Here is a 27,926-nt window from a genome sequence, read left to right on the forward strand (position 1 = left end):
GTGGCAGAGAATTCCACAGATTCACCACTCTCTGTGTGAAGAAGTTTTTCCTAATCTCGGTCCTAATAAATAATAAACATCAAAAACATGAGAATAAAGAATCCTTGAAAGTGAGTCCATAGGTTTTGGGAACAGTTCAGTGTTGGCGTAAGTGAAGTTGAGGATAACTGGTTCAAGAGCCACTGGTTCAGGGGTAATATTTGTTCCTGAACGTGGTGGTGTGGGTCGTGAGGCTCCTGTACCCCTTAGCTGCTTCCAAAAAAACAAACATGCTAGTCGTTCTAGAATGGACAGAACAAGTTCCATCTAGGTAAGCCCAAAATTTCAAATGAGTTTGAGTTTTCAGGTGCTCCAAGTAGCTTGCAAACAATTTGTACATTGAACATAGAACATTATAGCAGGCAATATAGTGTCGACTTTTAAACCTACTCCAAGACCAATCTAGCATTTTGTGCATGTAACCCAGGTCAAAGGTATTAAATCTTTTCCTCTTCCCACCAAGTGCTGTGCGACCTTTGAGTACCTGCTGCTGGCATTTTTGTTATATTTCCACTTCAAATTTCGAGTGGGCAACATGACTGCTGATACATGCTGTAGAGCCATATGGGATTCTTTTTAAGCAATATATCTTATTTCCAGAATCAGAATCACATTCAAGTTTATTATCACTGACATACTGTATTTTGTGAAATTTGTTTTTTTTGCAGCAGTAGTAATATGATACCATACATAAAATATAATATAAATTACAAAAATAAATTACATAATTTTTAAAAATAGTACAAAAAGAGAGTAAAAATAGTGCGTGTACATGGGTTCATGGTCCATTTATGTGGGCTCGTATTATCCCATGATTCTGCTTATAGTGAGTAGGAAAATGGTGCATTACCACTGTGGTGATGTGCACTTATTACAATGATAACTATTCTCCCTTCTTATCAATCTTAAGGAAGGGGCTTGGAATATCAAACATAGAACCCTACAGCACAAGAACGTGTTCTTAAACCCATAATATCTGTGCTGATCACGATGCCAGATTACACAAACCTGTTGTCCATATCCCTCCATTCCATGCCTCTTCAAGTGTCTGCCTCAACGTCATTCAAATGCCACCATTGTGTCTGTTTCCACCACCACTTCCAGCACCTACAATAGAACATAGAACTGTACAGCGCAGGAGCAAGCCATTTGACCCACAATTTTATGCTTATCCAACTAAACTGGTAATCAAATGGGCAGCCTAACTAACCCCCTTTGCCTACACTATGTCCATATCCCTCCATTTTCCTCACATTCATGAGCCTATCCAAACTTCTCTTAAAAGTTTCTGCCTCTACCACCATCACAGGCAGTGCATTTATACTCCCTGTGTAAATAAAGTTGCCCCACACATTTCCTTTGAAGTTACTCCCTCTCACCTTAAATGCATAACTTTGAAGTTACCCCGCTCACCTTAAATGCTTGCCTTCTGGTATTAGATATTGCAACTCTGGACAAAGATACAGTCTGTCTACTCTATCTATGCCTCTGTGGTAAACCATATATATATGTTGTAACTGGGTTACCTGTCTGGACACACCCCTCTGCTGACTGCTCCAGTGGCTCCTCCCACAGACCACTGAATAAAGGTGATTGGGCCATTGCTCCTCCTCTCAGTCCAGGGGCAGATACTCAGCATGGTGGAGGTCACATTTTACTGCTAATAAAAGCCTTTCAGTATTTACTCTACTTCCAGTCTTTTGGAGTTATCGATTGTGCATCAACCTCTCATAATCTTATAAACCTCTCAGCCTCCACCACTCCAGAGAAAACAACTCAAATTATTTACCACTCTCTGTGTAAAAATTATTACCCCACACATCTCTTTTAAGCTTTCGCTCTCTCACTTTAAATCTAATACTTTTGAGTATTTGATATTTTTACCCTGGGGAAAACTGTGTACCTACCTGTAACTCTCACTTCGTCTAGTGGCTTAATATACGGGATGATAGCCCCCGGCCTGGCCAAACTTAAGAAATCTCTTCTGGGTGGATGCTGCGCAATGTGTCCCCTGTTACAAACCAGTACCCCAAAATAACGAACAGTACACAATATGCAATTAAACAATTAAGCATTATAATTCTTACTTTGACTGTTGGGTTAGTAAAGAAATGAAAAAAGAAAGAAAAAAAAGGGTTCAATCTTATTAAACGGTCTGTTGCGCAACGTTGGAGCTTATAAATACAGCCATTCATCCACCATCGACCTCCTCCAATTGTCGCTGCCCTTCGGACCCTCACTCCAAGTCCACCCTGTCCGGCGGTCTACCAACTCTCTCCGTTCACGTCTTCTCTCCTCATCTCTCTCTGGCCAAAAGACCGTGAGAATCGCTCTTCCAGCTCACAAGAAAGAACAACAGCATTCCTAACCCTGCTACCTCTAGTCATAACTCAAACATTGCTGCTACAGAGAAACCATTACATTATCAGTGAAACCTTACAGCATGTTACACAGCAGTGAAATCCTACAGCATGCTACATACCCTAGCTATGCTTCCCAGAATCTTGTAAAGCTATATGAGGTCTCTCTTCACTTTCTGATGCTCCAGATAAAACACTCCAAATTTGTCCAAACACTCCTTATATCTCGTACCTTTGAATCAAATCAGTATCCTCTTCTTCAATCAGAAACATTAATTCTGTTTCTATCCTCGAATGTTGAAGTTGACGAGGCCTAACTTGGACTACTGTGTGCAGTTTTGGTCACCTACCTGCAGAAAAGATACCAATAAGATTGAAATAGCGCAGAGAAAATTTACAAGGATGTTGCTGGGACTTGAGGACTTGAGTTACAGGGAAAAATTGAATAGATTAGGATTTTATTCCCTAGAATGAGGAAGAATAAGGGGAGATTTGATTGAGGAATACACAATTATGAGGGGTATAGATAGGGTAAATGCAAGCAGGCTGTTTCCACTGAGGGTGGGCGAGACAAGAACTAGAGGTCATGGGTTAAGGATGAAAGGTGAAATGTTTGAGGGGAACATGCGAAAGAACTTTTTCACTCTGAGGATGATGAGAGTGTGGAACAAGCTGCCAGTGGAAGTGGTGGATGCGGAGTTAATTTCAACATTTAAGAGATAATTTGGAGGTACATGGATGGGAGGGGTATGGGGGGGGGGCTATGGTCCAGATGCAAGTCGATGGGAATAGGCAGATTAATAGTTCAGCACACATTAGATGGGCTGCAGGGCCTGCTTCTGTGCTGTACAGCTTTATGACTCTATTTTGTTGTTGTTGTTGTTCCTTTTAGCAGCCTGGGGTGCATTGGGCAGCATTTTTTTACCGTTCCATAGGTGTTTGGAATGTGGGAGGAAACTGGAGCATCCAAAGGAAACCAACACGGTCACGGGGAGAACGTACAAACTCCTTACAGTCAGCGGCGGGAATCGAACCCTGCTCTTACTGCGGTAATTAGCATCGCACTCACTGTTACTCACTGCTCTGCAGCCCATCACAGTGTCTGCAGTTCGCGGATCGATGTCTTCATTCAGCCACACGTTCTCCCACCCAGAACAGTTCCGTGTTCAGCTAGTAGCGTACATTCATTCCAATTGATGTATTTCATTTGATTTAGAGGTACAAGCCCTTCCAGCCCAATGAGCCCATGCTGCCCAATTACATCCATTAACCTACTAATCCACAGGTCTTTAGAATGTGGAAGGAAACCCACAGTCATGGGGAGAATGTAGATTCTCCTTATAGACAGCAGCAAGAATTGATTTATGAAGATGAATGTGTCAAAATCTTTGTATACTGCCTGTGACACCACTTTCAATGAATTATGAATCTGTATTCCCATATTCCTATGTTTTACCCAGCTCCTCAGTGGCCTACCCTTTAGTGTGTAAAGCCTACCCTGGTTGGTCCTCCCAAGGTACAATACTTTACACTTGTCTCCATTAAATTCCATCTGCCATTTTTAAGCCATTTTTCCAGCTGATGCAGATCCCTCTGCAAACCACAATGGCCTTCCTCACTGTCCACTACACCCCAACCTTTGTGTCATCCACAAATGTGCTGATCCAGTTAACCACACTATCATCCAGATCATTGATACAGATGACAAACAACAATGGACCCAGCACTGATCCCTGCGACACACCACTGGTCACAGGCCTCCAGTCAGAGAGGCTACCGTCTACTACCACTCTCTGACTTCTCCCACAAAGCCAATGTCTAATCCAATTTACTACCTCAACTTGAATGCCGAGTGACTGAACCTTCTTGACCAACCTCCCATGTGGGACATTGTCAAACACTTTGCTAAAGTCTATGTAGACAACATCCACTGCCTTGCCTTCATCAACTTTTCTGGTAACTTCCTAGAAAAATTCTATGTTGGTTAGACATGGCCTACCACGCATGAAGCCATGCTGACTATTCTTAATCAATGTATGTCTTTCTAAATACTTGTATATCCAGTCCCTTAGAATACCTTCCAAAAACTTTCCCACTATGGTTGATTTATTGTCCCTCAAACCCATTCTTCTGCCTTCTCCCTGTAACCTTTGACACCCTTACTATAAACCTGTCACCAGGCATGGATATGGCCCAAATGCAGAGTGAGAGACACTGAAGTAGGTCGATAGTTCAGACTTTAATGTTAAAGGGAGAAGAAAACAATAAACGTTAGGCTAAACAGGGCCATTAACTAAAACTCTCAAATGAGAAACGAAGCCTACACTGCGGCTGAAAAGAACAATTAAGTATTAAATGAATACCGCTAATTTTCAGAGTCAGTTGACTCGACAGTCAAACTTCTCAGGCAAGGCCAAACGCAAGCAGGCAGTGAAGCGTTGCTGTGCTGTGTCCAAGTCTCGAGAAGCACTACGACAACAGGTATGGAGTTAAATACTATCAGAAGGAAATAATAATGAGCTGACATATGCATATTCACAAGCGCAATTGCCATATCTACTGCGCTGCCGAATCCGTGGTTGTGATAGGACCCCCCCTCTCTAGGCGCAGCCCCTGAGGCGCCACAGACCTGTGTCTGTTGGAAGTCTGGGATCAGCAATTTGTCCAAGATGTCCTTCGCCGGGATTCATGTATATTCTTCTGGACCATACCCTTCCCAGTCCATAAGGTACTGGACCTTACCATGTACCCGGCGAGATCTCAGGAGGCACCGCACCGTATAGCCAAGGGAACCATCTACCAAGCAGGGAGGAGGAGAAGTGGAGTGTCTGGGGCCAGGGGAGAGGTAATAACTGGCTTGAGCTGGGAAACATGGAATACTGGGTGGATCTTCAGTGATGCTGATAGACGCAATCTATAGGACACATTGTTGACAGCCTTTTCCACTACAAACGGTCGCTTGTAACGCACTGCCAATTTCTGGCTCTGATTTTCAGGGGAAGATCCCTTGATACAAACCAGACCTCCTCTCCTGGCTTGAATGGCCTTACCTGTCGACGGAGCCGATCAGTCTGCCGGGAATGCTGTTTCTGGGCGCGCAGCAGAGAAGCCCTGGCTCGTCTCTGGGTGCGCTTGTCGCACTGGATCAACTGTTCAGCAGCAGGAACTCCTACATCAATCTCCTGATCAGGGAAGAGCTGGGGCTGGAATCCCTTCTGGCATTCAAAGGGAGACATACCGGTGGAGGACGACTGGAGATTATTGTGGGCGATCTCTGCCCAAACCAATTGGGAGCTCCAGGACGTGGGGTTGGAAGAAGCGAGACAGTGCAGGGTTGTCTCCAACTCCTGGTTCACTCTCTCAGTCTGGCCATTAGATTGGGGGTGGAAGCCAGGTGAGAGGCTGGCTGTGGCTCCTACTAGAGAGCAGAAAGCCTTCCAAAAACGGGAAGTGAACCGTGGTCCACGATCAGACACTATGTCTTGAGGAAAACCATGGAGCCTGAACATGTGTTGAACCATGAGTGTAGCAGTTTCACGAGCCGATGGGAGCTTGGGGAGGGCAATGAAGTGGGCAGGCTTGGAAAATCGATCCACAACAACCAAAATAGTGGAGCTTTCATTAGACGTGGACAGACCAGTGATGAAATCTACTGAGAGGTGGGACCTGGGGCGGTGGGGCACAGGCAGAGGGCATGACAGACCAGCAGGATGCTGGCATGATGTCTTGTTCCGAGCGCAGGTGGGACAGGCAGATGCAAAGTCGTGGACATCATGGGATATAGATGGCCACCAAAATTGTCTCTTTATAAAGTTGGGTCCGTTGAGTTCCCGGATGTCCAACCAGACGGGAGGAGTGACCCCATTCCAACGCTACGGAATGCACCGCATCAGGGACGAACAGCCATTTGAGAGGTCCCCTATCCAAGCCTGGATTTTATTGTTGGGTGGCCCTTACTTCTGCCTCTATTCCCCAGATCACCGGAGCAGCGATACACGAGCTAGGAAGAATGGGCTCTGGATCGGCAATGTCCTGCGATCCATCGATCTGCCGGGAGAGAGCAGTGGCCTTTTGTATTCTTGCTATCAGGACAATATGTGAGGATGAAACTGAACCGTGTGTAGAAGAGAGCCCACCGGGCTTGACGAGAGTCGAGTCTCTTAGCATCTTGAATATAGGAGAGGTTCTTGTGATCTGTCCAGACCAAGAATGGATGCTCTGTTCTCTCCAGCCAGTGTCGCCATTCCTCCAGGGTCTCCTTGACAGCCAGAAGCTCCCAGTTTCCAACATCGTAATTCCTCTCGGCCAGAGTCAAGCGACAGGAAAGAAAGGCACAAGGGTGCAGCTGGCTATCCACAGGCGAGTGCTGAGAGAAGACAGCTCCAATGCCTACTTTGGATGCATCCACTTCGACAAGGAATGGTTGAGATGGGACTGGGTGGTGCAGCATCGGGGCAGTGGTGAAATGTCACTTTAGGTTGGAAAATGCTTGGTCGGCATCGTCCGTCCGATGGAATCCTGCCGAGAACTTCTTGATCAGTGCACTAATTGGAGGCATAATAGAGCCGAAATTCTGGATGAAGCGGCAATAAAAGTTTGCAAATCCCATGAAGCACTGTACCTGTTTGACTGTAGACAGTTTGGCCACTCTACAACTGCCTGAACTTTACTAGGGTCCATTTGAACACTGGATGGGGTAAGTATATAGCCCAAAAACAATACCTGATCTTTATGGAATTCACATTTTTTCAGGTTTGGCGTACAGGTTATTTTCAAGAAGCCATCTGAGTACTCTCCGGGCATGCTGGACATGCTCCTGATGACAGGAGGAATAGATAAGGATGTCATCTAAATACACAAACACAAACTGGTTCAACATGTCCCTGAGCACATTGTTAACCAAGGCCTGGAATACAGCGGGGACGTTGGCCAGACCAAAAGGCATCACCAGGTATTCATAGTGGCCATTAGAGGTGCTGAATGCCCTCTTCCACTCATCCCCTTCTCTTATGCGAATCAGATTGTAAGCATTGCACAGATGAACTTTGGAAAATGTTTTGCTCCCTGGAGATGTTCAAACGCAGACGCCAGCGAGGGAAGAGGGTAGCAGTTCTTCACAGTGATGTTGTTCAGGGGCCGATATCGATGCAGGGATGGAGCTTGCCATCTTTCACGCTCACCAAAAAGACGCCCGCTCCTGCTGGCGAGGTTGACGGACGGATAAACCCCATGCTCAATGCCTCCTTAATGTATTCCTCCATGGCCACTGTTTCAGGACGAGAGAGGGAAAGGAGCCAGACCCGGGGAGGACCAGTGTCAGGTAGGAGGTCTATGGCACAGTCATATGGCCATGATGGGGGCAGGGTGGTGGCCTTTCTTTTACTGGAAACCTCAAGGAGATCCGCATATTCAGCCAGAATCCCAGACAGGTCCACATGACACAGGAGGGGATTCATGGGATGGAGCTTGAGCTGGACCCAGACAGGTAGACAGGCATGCCGGTCCCCACTCTTGTAGTACCTTCAGAGGCCAATCGATCCGTGGGTTATGTTGGGATAACCAGGGGAGACCATGTACCAGTGGCAGTTCAGGTGAATTAACTAGAAAAAGATATTTCTTCATGATGGTTGCCTTCCAGCACCAGTTTCAGGGGTTGGGTGGAAAGGTAGATCTGGCTGGTTCCCAGAGGTCGACCATCCAGCGCCTTGATATTGATCTTTTCTCTTAATTCTTGAGTTGGAACTCCCCATCTTTGAGCGAGAGAGATGTCCATAAGATTCCCGGCTGCATCAGAGTCAATAAACGCCTTAAGTTCATGGGACTGAGACCTCCACGACAAGGAAGCTACGAGCATTACAGAATTAGGGGAAGCTGACTGAAGAGAGAACCGACCCGACAGGATTCCTCTCCCCGCTGATGGGCATTCTCTTTTACTGGACTCTTGGAACATGCCGCCTGGAGGTGTCCTGGATCACCACAATAGAGGCAGGAACCTGTCCTCCGGCGCCACTCTCGTTCCTCCTGAGACAGGCGCATGTGCCCCACTTGCATGGGTTGCTCTGTGGGCTAGGTGCTGGGTGGTGAGGGAGGGGGAGAGGGTGGGGAAAGATGGTGATCAGGTGAGGGAGGGGGAGAGGGTGAGGAAAGACGGTGATCAGGTGAGGGAGGGGGAGAGGGTGAGGAAAGATGGTGATCTGGCAGCATGTAGGAAGTTTGAAACATTCTTTCCCTGCGCCCCTCAGTCACCTGGTCATCCACTGGAATAGCCAGATTAATCAGGTCATCCAGACTATCCTGCTCATTCCGGACAGTGATCTCATGCCGGACCCCTGCATTCAGTCTGCACTGGAAGGCAGTGATGAGAGATCTCTCATTCTATCCTGTCTCTACTGCAAGGGTGCGGAACTTAAATGCGTAGGCTCTCACCGTTCCTCTGCCTTGCTGCAAGTCCAAGAGTCGGTGGGCAGCCTCCTGACCCCATACTGAAAGATCAAAAACTCTCCTTAACTCTGCCACAAAATGATTGAATGACTGGCCTGCAGGGTATCCTTGCTCCCGTAAACCGTTGAACAGGCAGAGTAGAGGTCCGTCAAGAAGATCGACCATGTATGCCAATTTTCGTGCATCGTCACCAAAACAACCAGGCTGGGCTTGGAATGTCAGCTCGCATTGGGTAATAAAATTTCTGCAACCATCGGGATCACCAGAAAATCTGCTTGGTGGTGAAATACTGATTTCCTGTACGGATGTGGGAGTCAGCTCTGGTCCGGGCGCGGGAACGGGAGCATTAGTAGCAGAGATTGTTGGGGCAGCAGAAAAAGAGGACCTGTGAGATGCTGGGAGTGGGACTGAGGCACCTGAAGCTGCTGAATTGAGTTGGCGAGAATGTTAATGGCTGTCAGCTGATGCTGGCTGTTCACAGTAAGTTCAGGGATGGTGGTCGTGAGTGCGGAAATCGCAGACACCTGAGTCTGATTGTCTGTGGTGAGCGGTTGAACAATTGTGGCTGGGACGATACCTGTTCCGCCAAGTGAGACTGGGCTAGGCGGCATGAGATTATCTGCCTCAATGCCTCCGTAACTTCACTGAGAACAGATTCCATTGCCTGTAGCTTGTCTCCCACCTGACCAATGAATCTCACGGCCAAGGGCAGCTGCTTTCTCTCTGCTGGATTCATCTTTGGTTGGTCAAGATTTGCTGTCACCAGGTTCGGACATGGCCCAAGTGCAGAGTGGGAGACACTGAAGCAGGTCGATAATTCACAGACTTTAATGTGAACAGTGTTAAAGGGAGAAGAAAACGCTAGGCCAAACAGGGCCATTAACTAAAACTCTCAAATGGAAAACGAAGCCTACACTGCAGCTGAAAAGAACAACTAAAAATGAAATGAATACCGCTAGTCTTCAGAGTCAGTTGACTCAACAGTCCAATTTCTCAGGCAAGGCCGAATGAAAACAGGCAGTGAAGCGTTGCTGTGCTGTGTCCAAGTCTCGACAAGCACTATGATGGCAGGTATGGACTTAAGTTCTATCAGAAGGAAATAATAATTAGCTGACATGTGCATATTCACAAGCGCAATTGCTGTATCTACTGCACTGTCGAATCCATGGTTGTGACAAAACCTCTATTTTAAATACACTCAGTGACTTATCTTCCACAGCCATCCATGGCAATGAATTCCACAGATTCACCACCCTCTGGCTAATGAAATTGGGAGAGAGGAGAAGGTGGCAGTGCGACGCAGTGCGCGCGGCCGTTCCGAATGATATCGTATGTGTAACTAGGGGCTGTGCACAATCCTGATTTGATGGAGACAGACATGAGAGCACGGAGGAACACCTGGAATAACTTCTGAAATGCCTGCTTTGCTGCCGCTGCTACTGTCCGATCGAGAATCTCCAGAGGGGAAGGCCCCAAATCCTCGGCTTTGCCTATTGTCTGTTGCCGGGGCCAGGGTCGAAGCGCTCAGCAGAGATGGTGCTCGGTGCTCGGTGTTGGAGAGCTGGTCGGAGGCTCGGAGTTTTTCGGATGGACTCGGAGTTGGACTGTGGTCAGATGCTTCCGGGATGCTGCATCGGCAAGTTTGCGGCACTGGAGGTTCACCGTCTGCGTGAGATGATGGGACTTATGAGAGACTTTGAGACTTTTACCGTGCCCATGGTCTGTTCTTATCAAATTACAGTATTGCTTTGCACTGTTGTAACTGTATGTTATAATTATGTGTTTTTTGTCAGTTTTTAAGTCAGTTTGTCATGTGTTTCTGTGATATCATTCTGGAAAAACATTGTGTCATTTCTTAATGCATCCATTACTAAATGACAATAAAAGTGGACTGTGTGTCCTCATAATCTAAAAAAAAAATCTCATTTTCTGCAGGATTTTCTCTTCGAAGCTCATGGAGTTATCGAGTTATACAACACAAAGCAGCCCTTCTACACGTATGCTGAACACAGGAAGTCTTTAGAGGTTTATATGGGAACATAGTTATGGACAATATGATAGCTATTATTGTTCTGTGGGAAACATTTGTCCAAGAACACTGGATTGTGAAAAGCTTCATAGAAACCATAGAAACCACAGCACAGAAACAGGCCTTTTGGCCCTTCTTGGCTGTGCCAAACCATTTTCTGCCTAGTCCCACTGACCTGCACACGGACCATATCCCTCCATACACCTCCCATCCATGTATCTGTCCAATTTATTCTTAAATGTTAAAAAAGAACCCGCATTTACCACCTCGTCTGGCAGCTCATTCCATACTCCTACCACTCTCTGTGTGAAGAAGCCCCCCACTAATGTTCCCTTTAAACTTCTCCCCCCTCACCCTAAACCCATGTCCTCTGTTTTTTTTCTCCCCTTGCCTCAGTGGAAAAAGCCTGCTTGCATTCACTCTATCTATACCCATCATAATTTTATATACCTCTGTCAAATCTCCCCTCATTCTTCTACGCTCCAGGGAATAAAATCCCAACCTATTCAACCTTTCTCTGTAACTGAGTTTTTCAACTCCCAGCAACATCCTTGTAAACCTTCTCTGCACTCTTTCAACCTTATTTATATCCTTCCTGTAATTTGGTGACCAAAACTGAACACAATACTCCAGATTCGGCCTCACCAATGCCTTATACAACCTCATAATAACATTCTAGCTCTTATACTCAATACTTTGATTAATAAAGGCCAATGTACCAAAAGCTCTCTTTACGACCCTATCTACCTGTGACACCACTTTTAGGGAATTTTGTATCTGTATTCCCAGATCCCTCTGTCCACTGCACTCCTCAGTGCCTTACCATTAACCCTGTATGTTCTACGTTGGTTTGTCCTTCCAACGTACAATACCTCACACTTGTCAGTATTAAACTCCATCTGCCATTTTTCAGCCCATTTTTCCAGCTGGTCCAAGTCCCTCTGCAGGCTCTGAAAACCTTCCTCACTGTTTACTACACCTCCAATCTTTGTATCATCAGCAAACTTGCTGATCCAATTTACCACATTATCATCCAGATCATTGATATAGATGACAAATAACAATGGACCCAGCACTGATCCCTGTGGCACACCACTAGTCACAGGCCTTCACTCAGAGAAGTAATTCTCTACCACCACTCTCTGGCTTCTTCCATCGAGCCAATGTCTAATCCAATTTACCACCTCTCCATGTATACCTAGCGACTGAATTTTCCTAACTAACCTCCCATGCGGGACCTTGTCAAAGGCCTTACTGAAGTCCATGTAGACAATATCCACTGCCTTCCCTTCATCCACTTTCCTGGTAACCTCCTCGAAAAACTCCAATAGATTGGTCAAACATGACCTACCACACACAAAGCCATGTTGACTCTCCCTAATAACTTCCAGTCTATCCAAATGCTTGTAGATTCTGTCTCTTAGTACTCCCTCCAATAACTTACCTACTACCGACGTTAAACTTACTGGCCTATAATTTCCCGGATTACTTTTCGATCCTTTTTTAAACAACGGAACAACATGAGCCACTCTCCAATCCTCAGGCACCTCACCTGTAGACAGCGATATTTTAAATATTTCTGCCAGGGCCCCTGCAATTTCAACACTAGTCTCCTTCAAGGTCCAAGGGAACACCCTATCAGGTCCCGGGGATTTATCCACTTTAATTTTCCTCAAGACAGCAAGAACCTCCTCCTTTTCGATCTGTACAGTTTCCATGATCTCACTACTTGATTCCCTCAATTCCATAGATTTCATGTTAGCTTCCTTAGTAAATACAGACACAAAAAACCTATTTAAGATCTCCCCCATTTCCTTTGGTTCCACACATAGCTGACCACTCTGATCTTCAAGAGGACCAATTTTATCCCTTACAATCCTTTTGCTCTTAATATACCTGTAAAAGCTCTTTGGATTACCCTTCACTTTGACTGCCAAGGCAACCTCATGTCTTCTTTTAGCCCATCAAACAACAGAACTTTTGACTTTGGATTATCTGACAATTCAAGTCACCAATCTGGCAGAGGTATTAGTCTTTGCTTTTGTCTTGCTGAAGAACGGACTTTTGTAGTTCAGAGTTAAAGTGCCATATTGATTTGAAGAGTAAGAAATTTGGTTCTTTGAAGATGGTTCAGTGGAAATCAGCACCACTGGGAAAAGCTTGGTAGATTCACAGAGGAAGACTAACAAACATAACTGAGCCATGCAGTCCTGAGTAATCTCAAGAGAACACAACATGCTGGAGAAACTCAGAAGGTCAGGCAGCATCTATGGAGAGGAATAATCAGTCGACATTTAAGGCTGAGACCCTTCATCAAGGTTCAAACAGGAGCTATTCTGTGCAGTCCTAAGTAATTCTAGGCTTAATCTTGTACTGTCTGAGCTGATGCCTCAGGAAGGCAGTGTGCGCCGCTAAGGACACTCGTCATCGGGGAGATGTCCTCTTCTCGTCACTGCAATCGGAGAGGAGGTGAAGACCCACACTCGGTGATTCAGAAACAACTTCTCTCCCTCCACCATCAGTTTTCTGAACGAGTGAGCGAGCAAGCGAGTGAGTGAACGTCGGCTCAGACCATGAGAGGCCTGCATCGGGCATTTTCATGCCTTACAAGGCGCAGATTGGAAGTCTATGTGGGACGCCACTCCTCACACAGACACTAGAGCAATGTGTGGTTAAGTGCCTTGCTCAAGGACACAAACACGCTGCCACAGCTGAGGCTCGAACGAGCGACCTTCAGCTCACTAGACAAATGCCTTACCACTTGACCACGTGCCCAACACTGTTTTCTGAACAGTCCCTGAATACTATTTCATTGGAGTCAGAAATCAGGTTTAATATCAACGGCATATGTCATGAAATGTGTTGTTCTGCAGCAGCAGAACATTGCAAAACATAATAATAAAAACTAATGAAAAAAAGCTACAACAAGAAGTATATATATTACAAAAATAAATTAAATTATTAGTGCAAAAAGAGGAAAATTACTGAGGTAGTGTCCATTCATTGTCTATTCAGAAAACTGATGGCAGAGGGGAAGAAGCTGTTCCTGAATCATTAAGTACGTGTCTTCAGGCTCCTGTACCTCCTCCTTGATGGTGGCAATGAGCAAACGGCACGTCCTGAGTGATGGCGGTCCTTAATCATGGACGCCAACTTTTTGAGGCATTGCCTTTTGAAGGTTTCCTGGCTAGTGTCCATGATGGAGCTGGCTGAGTTTACAACTTTTTGCGGCTTTTTCTGATCCTGTGCAGTGGCTCCTCCATACCAGTTGGTGATGCGACCAGTTGGAATGCTCTTTCAAAGCATCTGTAAAATTTGTAAGTGTCTTTGGTGAGATACTCCTTTTCCTAAGCACTAATTACTTATTGTGTAATTTATAGTGACTTTATCACTTTGCAATATACGCTGCAGCCTCAGAAGTGTATACAATATACATCCTGAAATTCTTCTTCTTCGCAAACATCCATGAAAACAGAGGAGTGCCACAAAGAATGAATGACAGTTAAATGTAAGATCCCCAAAGCCCCCCAACCCAACTACCCCCTCCCACGCATAAGCAGAAGCAAAGCAATGACGCCCTTCTCCCCCCACTGAGCACTCAAGTGCGCAGCAAAACATCACTAAAGACACAGACTTGCAGAACCCCAAAGACTACTCGTTCACCCGGTATTTGACATACCACAGGCTCTCTCTCTCTCCTTAATAAGTGAAAAAGAGGTGCCCCCGTTTCATAGTGAGAGGGGAGACATAACAAAGCAACTTGCTGATTTATGGTGTTAAAAGTCTGTTGTGTTGCTTCTTCCGAGCTCTGTGCCCAAAGAACTCGGGTGTCTGGGCACACAGCCAGCAGCCAGGTCACTGCTGATGATCTTCCATCTCCCACGACACATCAGGCAGTGGCAGCGCCAACCTTGCATCCACCCACCTCCAGAGCCACAAAATCCCAGAACCCTGAAAGTGCGCTGGTCCTTGGCATATCGAAAAGCAGCCGGTTGTGAAGCCCTGACAGCGGGTTCCATTTCCACAAAGAACCGAAGTCAGCATTTAACTCCAGGACAGGTCTTCAAAAGAACCTTGAAAAGGAAAAAAAGAGATATCAAAGATAGAAACAGAGCTGTTTCTGAAGATGCAAATAAAGGAGTCTCTGTTAAGCGCCATCATTCTCCTAAGCTCAGGAGGCATCTGTAGGCCAGACAGCAGCTTTTCTTCTCCAAAGGACTCATAAGGAATAGTATTTTTATGATAATAAGGGAGTCTTGTGATTACCACTGCTTGTTTCAACCACTTATTTCAGAATTTATTTAATTAACTGAATTCATGTTTCTCTAACTTTCAGTAATTTCATTCCCCTCCTCCTTCTCTCTTTTACTGTTCTCCATTTGGGTTACCCACTCACCCTTTCTCTTTTCCTGACACCTCCATTAGCACCCTCTAGTGCCCCTCCTCCTTTTTTTCCATGGTCCACTGTCCTCTCCTATCCTTCTTTATCCCTATTCTCAATTCATTTCCCCCTCCCCCACCCAGCCACCTCCCCCTCACCTGGACTTACCTATCACTTGGCAGGTTGTATTCACTCCTCTCCCCCCACCCTCTCATTTTGGCTTCTTCCCCCGTCCGTTCAAGTCCTGATAGAGTCTCTCAGCCCAAAACATCAAATGTTCATTCCCCTCCATAGATGCCGCCTGACCTGCTGAGTTCCTCAGTATTTTGTGTGTGTTGCTCTGGATTTCCAGCATCTGCAGAATCTCTTGTGTTTATATTTCCCTGCTACGTTGGTGAGATTATAAAATGTCACTGGATCATTGATCCAGATTTAGGAATTACTCTCCAATCCAATGTCATGAACATCAAATTCTCTTTTCGGTAAAATACTTTTTTCACTCCCCTTTCCTCTTCTTCTATTTCCCACGTAGGCTTTTTACCTCTTTTCCTCACCTATCTATCACCTCTTGCTGGTGCCCTTCCTTCTTCCCTCTCCTATCAGGTTCCTTCTTCTCCAGCCCTTTGCCTTTTCCACCTAACACCTCCCAGCTACTCATTTCATCCTCCCAGCCCACACACCTGGTCTCACCTCTCACCTTCTAGCTTGTCCTTTTTATTCTTGCATCTTCCCCCTTCCTTTCCAGTCCTGAAGAATGGTCTCAGCCCGAAACAATAGACTGTTTATTCATTTCCATCGATGCTGCCCGACCTGCTGAGTTCCTCCAGCATTTTGTGTTTGTTGCTCTGGACTACTTGTCCAGAACAGCAAATTTCAGTGATAATTATGTGATATGACCTGTAACCACGCCAAGGTCACGGTTATAGCTTGGGGTGTCAGAGCTCAGAGTTCAGATCCTGGCATCCTCTGTAAGGAGGCTGTACATCCTCCCTGTTGAATACGTGGGTTATCCCTGTGTCTTCTGGTTTCCCCCCACAGTCCAAAGACAAACTGGATAGGTTATTTGGTCATTGTGAATTGACCTAATCCCGTGATTAGGTTAGGGTCAAATGGGGGTGGTTAGGGATTGATCGGGTGTGTTACTTGACGTACCAGAAGGGCCTGTTTCATGCTGTACCTCTAAAACAAATAAAATTGATTCTGACTCTAAGTTGTAATCTTCCTTTCAACTATCAAGACTTGGATGTGGATCATTGGTCACTCATGCAAACTAGCAGTGGAATCCTGTGGAGATAAGAGACTGATACTTTTTCGACTGCACAGTAACCGGAAGAGAAAAGAAAGGAAAAAGAAATACTGGCAGGAAAGGACTCAAAGTACAGAAACTCGATGGTAATTTTCAGACTTTGCAAGCCTCCTGGTATTTGAGGCTTCTTGCCAGGATCTTGAAATTTGGCATTCATTTTTGTCTCTGTCTCTATGTTTGGCAACATCAACTCTCAGACTAGACTTGAACTTAAGGCTTGTTCGAGGTCTGCTATTAAGTTCTGCTCAAAGGAAATTTTTGTTGCTGATTTTATTTCCCCCTCTCCACGTCCTTTCTGCTTTCTTGATTATGCCGTACTCCATCTAGTGGCTGACACCACATCGAACCCAGGGGGTTCTTTGTAATTTAAAGGGTGCCAAGCCTGTCAATATTGTTCCAAGCAGATTGCTTACTAATTAACTTTTTTTCTTACCATGTACTTCATCCGTTTTCTAATGAAAGACGAAAACATTTGGCATCTAACTGCAGTCTGTAGAAAGCATCTGCATCGCAATTGAAGTTTTAAAGCCTTTAACAATTTTATCTTTCTCTTGGGATAAAGGAGGCAATCGGTCGTGGAGTATTTAAGTTTCTAGACTGGCAGTGCAGAAGCCTGGATCAATGAACCAGTGACATCTCATAATCTCAGCAAGGCGGCAGGGGGATATGAATTCGGTTAATTAAATAAATTCTGAAATAAATGGCTGAAGCCAGCAGTGGTAACCTCAAAACTAGAATCAGGATCAGGTTTAATATCACTGGCATTTGGCGTGAAATTTGTTGTTTTGTGGCAGCAGTGCATTGCAATGTGTAATAAAAATAAACTTTAAATTTCAATAAGCAATAGATATTTAAAAGTAAATTAGGAAAGTTGTGCAAAAAGAGAGCAGAAAGAGGGAAAAAAAGTGTTCAATGTCTATTCAGAAATCTGATGGTGGTAGGGAGGAAGCTGCCTGAAATGGTGAGTGTGTGTCTTCAGGTTCCTGTACCTCCTCCTTGAAGGTAGCAATGAGAAGAGGGCAGGTCTTGGGTGATGGGGGTCCTTAATGATACATGCTGCATTTTGAAGCATCCTTTTTGGAGGTGCCCTCGATACTGGGGAGGCTACTGCCCATGATGGAGCTGGCTGAGTTTACAACTCTCTGCATCTTTTTCCGATCCTGTGTAGTGGCCCTTCCGTACCAGACGATGATGCAACCAGTTAGAATGCTCTCCACGGTACAACTGTAGAAATTTTTGAGAGTCTTTGGTGACCTATGAAAGACTGGTTATCATTAAAAAGAAGTTTTATGAGTCTTCTAGAGAAGGAAATCTGCTGTTGTTACTTGGTCTGACCTACACATGAATCCAGATCCCAAGCAATGAGTTTAACATGACCAAATAAGGCATTAAACTCAAGGACAATGAAAAATGAACACGAACTACCATTCTCCTAACTACTGAAAAGATGAGTGAATGAATAACTAAAAACCTCATCTTTATTCTTGACTTGTAGTATTCACAAAGGACTCTCTTGTGTAGATTTTATATTGATTGGCATTATTTATGACTGATTGGCCTCACATCATAGTAAACTGGCCAACAAAAAAACATAAAATAGTTACGTAACCTGGTAGTGAAATGATTAAGCAACACACTCAAAGTACTGGAGGAACTCAGCAGGTTAGGCAGCATCTATGAAGAGGGACAAGACCCTTCATCGAGACTGGAAATGGAGGGGGCAGAAACCAGTATAGGAAGGTGGGGAGAGGAAAGGAGGACAAGCTGGCAGATGATAGATGAGACCAGGTGAGGGGGGGAGATGTTGGTGGGGGGAAGAGAATGAATTAAGAAGCTGGGAGGGTGATAGGTGAGAAAGGTAAAGGGCTGAAAAAGAAGGAACCTGACATGAGAAGACAGTGGACCACGGAAGAAATGGATGGCATGGAACCAGAGAGAAGTGATGGGCAGCTGAGAAGAGAAGGGCTGAGAGAGGAAGCAGAAAGGAAAATAGAAAAAGACAGAATGGGGGGTGGGAGAAATTGCCAGAAGTTAGCAAGATTGCCTTTTGAAAGTGAAGGAATTTGCCATATTCTGCTTGCTCGGTAGGATACTGGTTAGCCTAATGCTTTAAAGTGCCAGTGATTGGGGCTTAATTCCTGCCTCTGTCTAAAAGGAGTTTGTATGTTCTCCCCGTGACCATGTGGATTTTCTGCAGTTGTTCCGGTCCCCCCCCGCCCCCACCACATTTCAAAGATGTACAGATTAGTAAGTTGTGGGCACGCTACATTGGCACTCAAAGCATAGCGACACTTGTGGGCTGCCCCCAGAGCACCCTCAGACTGTGATGGTCATTGGCGCAAACTACACATTTTACTGCATGTTTCAATGTTTTGATGTACATGTGACAGGTAAAGTTAACCTTTAATCTTTTTCAAAAATGGATGGTTCAGATGACTTTCACCTTTACAGCTAGTCCAAGGTCAGCTCTGACCAAGGTGCTGAAACTCTGCTTCCCTAATTGCACTGTAAGAAATGCGCTTTGGTGGACTTGATCCAATTCCAGTTGGACCTGATCTCCCAGCACCAAAACATTCCAATTTAGTAAAGATTATCTGCATTGTTGAGGGAGACCAGAAGGAATTACAAAGGCAAAAGTCACTGTGATAGCAGTATGGCAAAAGTTAAGTCCCAATGAAGAGTCTTAGCCCAGAAAATTGACTCTCCGTTTCCCTCTATAGACGCGGCCTGAACTGCTGGGTTCCTCCAGCGTTTTGTGTATTTGCTTTGAGGGCAATGGCATTTACCTTTCTCATCACCTTGTGTGCATTACATGTGGTTAATTGGAAAAGGCCTTGCTATGCACTCAGTGGCCGCTTTATTAGGTACACCTGTACACCTGCTCATTAATGCAACTATCTAATCATCCAATCCTGTTACAGCAACTCAATCCATAAAAGCATGCAGACTTGCTCAAGAGGATCACTTGTTTAGAACAAACATCAGAAAGGGGAAGAACTAACTTTGACCATGGAATGATTGTTGGTGCCTCTCGGGTTGGTACGAATATCTCAAAACCTCTCCTGGGATTTTCATGTACAGCACTCCTTAGAGTTTACAAAGAATGGTGCAAAAAACCAAAAAAACATCCAGTGAATGGCAGTTCTGTGGGTGAAAACACCTTGTTAATGAGAAAGGTCAGAGGAGAATGGCCAGTCTGGTTCAAGCTGACAGGAAAGTGACAGTAATTCAAATAACCATGCATTACAGCAGTGGTGTGCAGAAAAGCATCTCTGAAAGCACAGCACATTGAACCTTAAAGTGGATGAGCTACAGCAGCAGAAGATCATGAACTTGGACTTAGAGGCTGTTTTATTTGGTACAGGATGCAGTAATAAAGTGACAACTAAGTGTATTAAATTAGAGATATTATGGGTGTCATAAGGAAGTATTCCTACAGACTATTGCCATTGCTGAAACAATGTGAGATCTCCATTTTATCATGCAATCATATTATCACCATTTTGTCAGAATCCTTATATTACAAAGGCTGCCCTCTCATGGAAGCTCTGTAATTAATACCACATTTTTTTCATAAAAATCACACATCGTCCATGGTAACTCTATCTAAATAACAAAAGAGAAAATATTAAATTGCATAAATCCCCAAGATTACATTAGGTTTTTCATGTGGAACTTACGGAATGTTTAATTTCAAGTTCAAATTGTGCGACTCTGGACATTATTTTAAAAAGTTACTCCAAAGCACAGACTTTTTCCTGATTTGATTTACTAGCAATAGCAATGTTGTAGTTTGACTTCAAATATAATCAATGACCTCACTCACCCTGGGCATTCTGTCCGTTCCCTCTTCCGTCGGGCAGACGGTATAAAACCCTGAAAGTAGTTACCATCAAGCTCAAGGACAGAACCTACCCCGCTGTTAAAAAACTATTAAATACAAAGGTATGAGATTCTGCAGATCAAATGCTGGAAATCCAGAGTAATACACAAAATGCAGGAGGAACTCAGCAGGTCAGGTAGCATCTAAGAAAATGAATAAACAGCTGACGTTTTGGTCTAAGAACTTTCATCGCACTATTAAGTAGTTCCCTGGTACTATAGTTAGAAATTTCACCTCACAATCTACCTCGTTATGGCCCTGCAACTTATTGTTTGCCTGTACTGCACTTTCTCTGTTGTTTTTGCACTTTATTCCTCATTCTGGTGTTGTTTTACCTGATACTGCCTCAATATACGTGGTCATGGATTGATCTGAATGCATAGCATGTAAGAAAGGCTTTTCACTGAACCTTGGTGAACCTGTAGAATCTCCACAGAGCAGCTGTTGAGGTAAGGTCATTGGGTATTGACTGCGAAGGTTGATATGTTCTTGATTAGTCAGGGCATAAAAGATTACGGGGTGAACGGCGATAACAAATCAGCCATGATGGAATGGTGGAGCATTCCTGATGTGCTACATGGTTTAATTCTGCACCCATGTCTTATGGTCTTACCTGACTATAATAAACCAACCCCAGTTCCAGGTGTGTGTGGATATGGAGTAATATGAAGACCAGACTGCAGGAGGACAACAGCTTACTTTCCCCAAGCAACCAGTAAACCAAAGGGAGTTTTATTGCTGGGAGGGATGAGCTGAGTTTGCTTGAGCATCATTTGTTTCAAACAACGGAGAAAAAGGGAAAAAAAAGACAGTACAAAGTTACATACACAGAAGGAACTGCAGAAGCGTCACCATTAGTGTGACACTATTGCAGTTCAGAGTTGAATTGTTGCATCCTCGGTAAAAACTTGTATGTCCTCCCCGTAGAACGTGTGTGTTTTCTCCAGGTGCTCCAGTTCCCTCCCACAGTTCAAAGACGTACCAATTAGTAGGTGAACTGGTCACTGTAACTTGTCCCATGATTAGGCCTGGGTTAATTTAGAGGTTTCTGGATAGCACAGCTCGAAAGGCCGGAACGACCTGTTCCATGCTGTATCTCTAAATAAGATAAAAGAATAAAAATAGCGGAGGAACTTGGCAGGTCAGGCAGCATCTGTGGAAAGGAACAACGAGTCAACGTGTCAGGCCAAGGCACTGCACTTTTTCAGAAGCTTTTGTACTTTATTCTGCACTTACCGTATTCTAGCTTAATGCACCATGTAATGCTCTAATCTGTGTGAGCAGTATGCAAGACAAGCTTTCCACCGTATCTTGGTACACATGACAATAATAAACCAATACAAAATACCAATATTGCCTAAACCATTCCTGATCATGTATAGTACATGTCAAAATATTTTGCAAGCCTTGCCATTGTACCTGTCTGCATCACCTCTTCAACATACAAAATGCTACAGGATCTCAGCAGGCCAGGCAGCCTTTGAAAGGTCTCAGCCTGAAATGTTGACTGTTCACTTCCCTTCATACATACTGCCTGACCTGAGTTCCTTCAGCATTTTGTATGTGTTGCTCTGGGTTTCCTATTTTTTTATTAAAAAAAGAGATTCTGCAGATGCAGATGCACAATGACTTTCATAACCTCACAACATCCAAAAGTGTTATTATATCTACAGTATTTAACACATTCAAAATGCTGGAGGAACTCAGCAGGTCAGGCAGCATCTATTGGAATGAATAAACAGTCGATGTGTCAGACCAATATCTTTTGTTGGGACTGGAAGGGAAGACGGAAGAAGCCATCATCAGCAGATTAAGGGAATCCTTCTTCAACCCATCATCTCGCACCTTCTTACCTCATGCTCCCCTCGCCCCACAACCCAGGTTCATCTATCACCTTCCAGCTTGTCCTCCTTCCCCTCCCGCCCTTCTTATTCATTTCCACAGATGCTGCTGTTATGTTTTGTAACTTCAAAATATAAAACTAATTAAAAAGAAAAACACAGAGCCAGGAATAATGTATACACTTCTTAGTTTTGCTTTCAGTGATGAGCACACTTGTGACATATGTGTTTCGCACATACTGTTTATCCCGTAATGGATTATGTAAACAACAAAGAATGCTTAATCAAACAATCTATTTACAATAATACTCAAATATTACCGAAATATTAAATACACCACAGCTGCCAGACCTGCTGTGTTCTTCCAGCAATTTCAAGTTCAAGCTCAAGTTTATTGTCATTCTACTGTATACATATATTAGATTAGATCATGAGGACACTCAGTCCTCGTTTATTGTCATTTAGAAATGCATGCATTAAGAAATGATACAATGTTCCTCCAGAGTGATAGCACAAAAAAAAGCAGGACAAACCAAAGACTAACACTGACAAGACCACATAATTATAACATATAATTACAGCAGTGCAAAGTAATACCATAATTTGATAAAGAGCAGACCACAGGCACGGTAAAAAAAAGTCTGATCCGATCATCCGATAGTTCCGATCAACTCCCGATAGTCCCGATAGCAGGTGGCAGAAGGGAAAAACTCTCCCTGCCATAAACCTCCAGGCACTGACAACTGCTGATGCATTCAAAGCACCCGACCACTGCCGACTCTGAGACCGTCCAAAAACTTTGAGCCTCCGACACCGAGCACTGAGCACCATCTCTGCCGAGCGCTTTGACCCCGCCTCGGCCACTGAGCAACAAGCAAAGCCGAGGACTCGGGGCCTTCCCCTCCGGAGATTCTGGATCACACAGTAGCAACGGCAGTGAAGAAGAAATTTCAGAAGGTTCTCCAGATGTTCCTCCGTGCTCTCATGTCTGTCTCCATTAAATCAGGATTGTGCACGACATCCTACTTGACAAATAACAGACATCATTCACCAGAGTGGCCACTGCGTGCTGCGTCGCGCCGCCATCTTCTCCTCCTCCTCGTTTGGTATATATCACCAAACGAGACAAAATTCCTCCAGACCAAGGTGAACAATACAATACATATAACTTACACACATAAAGTAATATCACCACTGATAAATTAGCAAATAATAAGGCGCATATACAATACAAGTTAAAAAAGTTAAAGAAGTAAAAAACAAGGCTATTGGTGCTTCGTACGTGATGAGATCTGGGTGGTGGCAGGGAGTTCAGTTGTCTCACGGCCTGGGTGAAGAAGTTGTTTCCCATTCTAACAGTTCTTGTCCTAATGCTACAGTAGCTCCCACCTGATGGTAAGGGGTCAAAGACATTGTACGGTGGATGGGATGTATCATTGACAATGCTTAGGGCCCTGTGTATGCAGTGCTCCTGATAAATATCTCAGATGGGTGAAAGAGAGTCCCCGATGATCCTCTCAGCAATCCTCACGATCTTTTCTGTGGATTTGTAGTCAGATGCCTTGCAATTCTTGTACCAGGCTGTGAGGCAGCTGGTCAGTACACTCTCAATGGTGCTCCTGTAAAAACTAGTTTAGATGGTGGGGGAGGCGGGGAGAGTCTCACTTGCCTCAGTCTCCTCAGGAAGTGGAGATGTTGTTGTGCTTTCTTGACCAAAGAAGTGGTGTTGAAGGACCAGGTGAGATAGTCCATTATGTACACTCCAAGAAACTTAATGCATCTAACTCTCTCCACGGGAGAGCTGTGTATGCTCAGTAGGAGTGATCAGCCCACCATTTTCTAAGGTTCACAATCGTCTCTTTGGTCTCCTTGGCCCTGTCCACATTGAGACTCAAGTTGCTGTGCTCTCAACGTTCTACCTGCTTCTCAACCTTCTCTCTGCACATCGTCTCATTGTCTTTGTAGATGATGACAACCACTGTTGTGTCATCAGCAAACCTGATGATTCAGTTTGAACTGGATGTAACAATACAGTCATGCATCAGCAGTGTGAACACTGCGGGCTGAGCACGCAGCCCCGGGGAGCTCTATGCTCTGTTTAATGGAGCTGGAAATATTTCTGCCTAGATGGACTGATTGTGGCCTTTCTGATTTCAGAATGCTTCATGTTTTCATAAGTGGAATCAAAAAGAAGGGGAGTCCATTTCAGCATACGTGACTGAATTGAAGAGGTTGTCTGAGCATTGCCAGTTTGGTAATGGGCTTAAGGATGCACAGAGAGATGGTTTAGTTTGTAAAGACTTACAAGAAAGCATTTTAAAATGGCTCATAACTGAAGCACAATTTACATATAAAAAAGCAGTTGAAATAGCTGTATCAATGGATACAACAGACAGAGACCAAATGAGTTGCAGTCAGGAATGAAAATAAGCATGAACAAAATTGCAACATCTAAACAGAAATTGGCCTACACAAATACATTGTGTTAACATTGTGGCAGAGGCTCACATACACCAGACCAATGCACCTTTAAAGACAAAACTTGCAGAAAATGCAACCACACAAGACACATACAAAGAGCATGTCGGGCAGACAAAAGTAAATGGACAGCACAGGGAAGAGAAAAAGATAAAAAGTCAAGTTACAGTTTCAAAAAGAGCACTAATCTTCAGGCTGTTGGTGGAAGACCTGAGAATGTTGAAAGTGACAAGGAATGAGTAGCCTTGAGATTTACAATGTATAAACTAACAACGGACAAGCAATATGGCTTACACCAGAAAGTGAACAGCAAATTAATTAACATGGAATTGGACACTGGCTCGGCTGTGTCAGTCATTACACAAAATGAGTCTGAATATCACTTCAAACATATCAATCTGAAGCCTGCAGATATCCAGCTAAGAGTTCATACTTTAGAAAAGCTAACTGCTGTAGGAATGGCATACTGCTCAGAGGAATCGTGAAAGTGTCAAAAGCAGTGGTCCAACTACAACAGTTTTTTATAGGCAACAAAGCTTTGGATGTTATTCAGACAGTTACTTGTAAAATGTGACTTGGTTTTAAGCTGAAAGAGAGTTCAAGGAGCTTCAGAAAAGTTGCAAGTTTTTGGGTTTTTTGAGTATAAAGAACCAGAATCTACTCTGTGTTCTTACATGCCCCGTGGGTATCTTGTGACAGTCTTATGAGCATAATATAATGGTCTTGTGGAGGTCACATGATGTAATTTTCCCGCCAGTGTGAGGTCACATGACGACCTGTTCTCAACAGGTATAAAGGGAAACCCTGTTGTGACGCAGTTAGTTTCAGCTGAGTTGTTGTTTGCTTCATTAGTTACTCCGTTATGCTGCATATTTGTCTCATGACGCAGTTTCGTTTTAAAGAGGAGTTCTACTTTCTATTGTAGGGTAAAATAGTTGTGCTGGCAGTTTCACCAATCGCTGCCAGCTTTGTTGGTATATCTTTGATTTACCTTTACAGTAGTATTGGAGAGTGAAGACCTTATTAAAGGACGGGAACCTGAAGGATCGGAATAAAGTTGGAGTCGTTCGGCGGCTTTATAAAGGATCGACCTTATTGAGGATTCATTCAAAATATGGTGACCTGTATCTGAGATAATTCCTGCAAGAGCAGGGAAGTTTGTGCAGTGTCCCCTCACCAGGAAAAGGTCAGTTCCTTTAAGCTGTATTATTTCCTTCGTTGTGAATCCTTTGGAGAATCAGCAGTAACGTCACGTCTTCGAAGAAATCTGTTTCCAGAAAAGTCTCTCCTCATTGACTGTGTAAATCACTTGGACTTCCAAATTTACCCTTTTAAGATTGGGTTCAAATTTACCACTTTAAGAACTGTATTCGCATTTACTCTTTTAAGAACTGTTCCAGAGTTGCCACATAGCGGTTAACTTCTGGTTAAGTTAGTCATTCGAACACTTTTCGCTATTGTTGAGCAGAGTTTAATAAATGTTTGTTTTTATAGAACCTTCCTCAATTGATAATTCATTGTTGCTGATCACGTGACAGTGTGCATTAAGGTTATTGCATAAATTTCAAGTGGTAGTCAAAAAACTGCTTGGAGATGTAAATGCAAAGATCAAAGCCCAGCTGGATGAATGGAAGGCCAAAAAGAAAGGAGTCAATGGAGATATGAAAACAGTGATTCATCTGATGATGTTGTGAATGAGGACAGTGAGAGGCGAGATCAGATCATAAAGGCAACAATAGAAGGATTCATAAGAGAATACTCCAGTGAACTAAATGCACCTTCTCAAGATTAAGATGTGCAAACTATAAAGAAGAAAAGGGAAAAGAAAGAGGAGGATGACGCAGACACTATGGAAATGGAAGAGGATAAACCACACCTAATCCGAGGCGAGGGCAAATTGTGCTTGCTCTCCGTGATGTACACTCTTCTCTCCACAGCGCTGAGGCTATGAACATTGCCCCGGCTGCCGTGCAAATATGATGAACTGGCAGGCAAGGCTTTGGGTCTACCCCAGTGTTCAGATCTGAGGACTCAGTTTGGTCTGGAATGTTGTTGTTCACTTCAACTGTTTGCAAGATTTGTGTTTTCCCTTTCCTTTCTCATACACTGAGTGCTGGTCATTTTATTTATTTTTTTTAATGGGGTTCTTTCAGCTTTCTTACTTTGTGGCTAACTGTAAGCAAACAAATCTCAAGGTTGTATAATGTATACATTCTTTGATAATAAATGTACTTTGAATCTTTGAATCTTTAAGTTCTCAAGAAGTTTGCAAATTTAGAGATACCCGCAAGAAACCAGAAGAAGTAAAAGGAAGGCAAGAAAAAGAAAGCCAAGAAATTGAAAAGGAGAGTAGATCCAGAGAGAAAAGCTGAGGAAATGATTAGAAAGTTCTGCAGAGCAGTCAAAACCATTCCCTGCAGTCTCAGATCAGCAAGTTCTGGGGTCGATACTAACCCAAAGGTCAAGGAACGAAGTTGCCGAGTCCAGAAATCAATGCCAGATTGTCAAAGCCACTGCATCAGTGTGTTTGTAAAGTTGGAGGTCCACTGTCTGTGAGTCTGCATATCCAGACCAGGGACTGGAGATGGAAGCCCAGAGACAGCATGTTCTGGGATTCAAGGTGTGTCCATGTGATGCAACACAGCGCGTCATAGGAAGTCATTCCTGCCTGTGGCCATCAAACTTTACAACTCCTCCCTTAGAGGGTCGGACACCCTGAGCCAATAGGCTGGTCCTGGACTTATTTCATAATTTACTGGCATAATTTACATATTACTATTTAACTATTTATGGTTCTATTACTATTTATTATTTATGGTGCAACTGTAGTGAAAACCAATTTCCCCGGGATCAATAAAGTATGACTATGACTATGACTATGTGTGTGAATGGGTGGGAGTGTTCAGATTTCAAGAGTCAAGATTGTTTAATGTTCTTTCCAAGTACACAAACGTAAAGGAGAATTAAATTATTGTTACTCTGGATCCGATGTAGCGCAAACAAAACACAATAATAAAAACAAATAAATATAAACAAATAAGAGAGCTTATATACGTAGATGGGTTGCATGCTCATAAAGTGACCCTAGGCACAGGAGTGTCTGTCTATAAAGTAACTGACAGGAAATGATAAAGTAGTGGTGGTTGAGGGTGTTTAGTGGCAGGTTAG

The sequence above is a fragment of the Mobula hypostoma genome, chromosome 2 (assembly GCF_963921235.1).
Source record: "Mobula hypostoma chromosome 2, sMobHyp1.1, whole genome shotgun sequence".
Taxonomy (NCBI): Eukaryota; Metazoa; Chordata; class Chondrichthyes; order Myliobatiformes; family Myliobatidae; genus Mobula; species Mobula hypostoma.